At 40.6% G+C, this 2500-nt stretch overlaps 1 protein-coding gene and 1 long non-coding RNA gene across 3 annotated transcripts in view; one reads left to right on the plus strand and one right to left on the minus strand.

Annotated features, from left to right (window-relative positions):
* LOC125045484 (transcription factor SOX-8-like) overlaps positions 1 to 2183 on the minus strand; it is a 19959-nt gene extending 17776 nt beyond the window's left edge. The window contains exon 1 of one of the 2 annotated variants that reach the window (XM_047642770.1): positions 1858 to 2183. The gene's annotated coding sequence lies outside the window, so the exon portion shown is untranslated. The remainder of the gene's footprint in view (positions 1 to 1857) is intronic. The other variant, XM_047642772.1, reaches the window with a different exon arrangement.
* A 196-nt stretch (positions 2184 to 2379) lies between these two features.
* Positions 2380 to 2500, plus strand: part of LOC125045485 — a 35915-nt gene continuing 35794 nt past the window's right edge. Inside the window, exon 1 of the long non-coding RNA XR_007116554.1 lies at positions 2380 to 2500. This exon is cut by the window's right edge and continues 699 nt beyond it. This is a non-coding gene — a long non-coding RNA (uncharacterized LOC125045485).

The raw sequence follows: 2500 nt of genomic DNA on the forward strand, positions 1-2500 counted from the left end.
TCTCTCTCTTTCTCTCTCTCTCTCCATGTTATATATATATATATTTTTTTTTTTGTTTACTTATTTATTTGTATATATGTGTGTGTAAATGTTTAGAGATATATATGCATACATCTTAATACACCCACACTCAGACACACAAACACACATGCACATTTGTGTATTTGTATATATATATGTATGTATGTATATATATACATATATATATGTATGTATGTATGTATGTATAATATACATACATACATATATATACACGTATGTATGTATATATGCATGTATATATGTATGTATGTATGTATGTATGTATGTCTGTGTGTGTGTGTGTGTGTGTGTGTGTGTGTTTACACACACACACACACACACACACACACACACACACACATATACACACACACACACATACACACACACACACACACACACACACACACACACACATACACACACACATATATATATATATATATATATATATATATATATATATATTCATACATGTGCGTGTATGTGGATATACTTATGTTCCTTTTGACCATGCAACATTTACAGATTCCTTGTACATTTTCGGCCCAAACATAACGGTCTCTGCCTAAATACGGCCGGGGACTATACTTTCGGTTCTCTTCTCAGAAGAATAAAGGCCGTAAAAAAAGAAATAAAAATATCCAAAACGGAATTTCACTTTTCTAGCATTTTAGGAAGAACATCGCCACTCGAAGGTAAAAGTTGTCGGAAGTATTAAAGTTCGTAGCAAAAGAATAAGGTTTATTTTCAAAAATCAATAGTTTTTTTCGTGGAATACGATCACCTTTTGAGCACAGGCTAGCAGAAATCTTACGGAATGAAACATTACGTATGATAGAAAAAAACAAAAAAATATTAGCCCCACAATGTGAAAATCAAAAGGTCGCCGATCCTTCATTTCACAGACATCGAAACTTAACGTAGACGGTTAGAATGGTGAAAAATGTGGAGAGCAGATAGATATGGAAAATAGCTTCTGTGTAGTCTTTGCTTGACAGACGGATAAATATAAGAGTAAACAAAGCAGGTAAATTATTAGAATAAACGCATATCGATGACGGGGCCGAAACACTGCATATTGAAATAATAATGAATGCATTTCACAACACAATTTCCAAAAGAACAATTTAATCTTGTTTCCTGCTACTTTCTGGAGGTGATTTAATGTTTATTTGTTCAAAAAAATGCAATAGGAGATACAAGACTATTATAAAGTCTACACTGTCACTACGCTCTTTGAAACGTTTCACTGAATATCCTACCACTCATCTTCTTCGCGAAAATACTTTTAAAAATATTATTACTCAAATAATTTCCGAAAAAAACAATACGACAAACTCTCATGATAATGTATAACCAATTGATCCACTGTCTCCTATATCACTGTGTCAGATCTGAAACACCGTTGTAATGCGCGGGTGTCTGTCCGTCCTCCGTTTAATGTTTAGATAAAGCGGATTTCACAAAAGCACACTTTAACCCACAAAGCAGGCTTACTTAATGAATGGTAAGTCAACAGTTTCGACTCTTGTATCTCAGACGCATAAAGCTTGAAATCGTGAACTCCATCTCCCGCTATCTCACTGCCTTCGCCTTCAGCCGCGTCCGGGAAAAACAACAAGGGTTTCTTGTGCCATTTTTGCGCTCTCTCCGGCGACGAGAACAAATGTCGGCGGAGACAAACGGAGCTATTACACAGAGCCAGCGAGCAAGATGATTAATTTTATATCAGAAGACCCCAATCTTGGATCGCCGAAGAAATACTAGCAGTGTCTGTGGTAGGGACCAAGAGGGGGGAGGGAGGGATGAATCGCATATGACATCTCAACTCACTTGTAAAATCGGTAGATCGCAATCGCCTCTTCTTTCTCGTTCTTCCTCTTCTTTTTTTTACGCCTCTCTCCCGTTTCTCTAAACCTCTCTTTGTGTATCAAAAGCACTTGTTGTCACCGACTCGGGGCGAAAAGAATTGTTTTCCGCTGCTTCCCTCCGCGTAGGGCTGTAAAGATTCTCACACAACACTGATTCACAGCCGCCTTCAATACGGTCCTGTGTTGCTAAAAGCGGACGCTGTTCTGTCCCTTCACACGGCCCGTTCTGTCTGCTGATTACGGCGGAGAATACAGTACTGTCCCTAGAACACGGGCCGCGGTCTTCTTGTGGGCGCCAAACCTGTAGAGTCATTGGGGGAGATGCGGCCCTCCACGAGACGGCGACACCCCTCCCTCGCCGCCGGCCGCAGGTGTTCGCCAAGAAGACCGCCATTGTCTCGGCCGCATGATCTACACCTGCCATAATCTCGCCATCGGCCGATTTATCAAGCCCTGGCGACAGCGATGCTCGATGGCGTATCTCGAGATTAAAGCGAATAAAGTGAAAATATGAGGTAATCTGGTAACAATGACACGAAGCGATATACCCGCTCTTGGCAAGCGCGGGGGAGGAGCCAGCGGGGGACAGAGGTGGAGCCACGAGG

This window comes from Penaeus chinensis, chromosome 37 (assembly GCF_019202785.1).
Source record: "Penaeus chinensis breed Huanghai No. 1 chromosome 37, ASM1920278v2, whole genome shotgun sequence".
In the NCBI taxonomy this organism is placed as follows: Eukaryota; Metazoa; Arthropoda; class Malacostraca; order Decapoda; family Penaeidae; genus Penaeus; species Penaeus chinensis.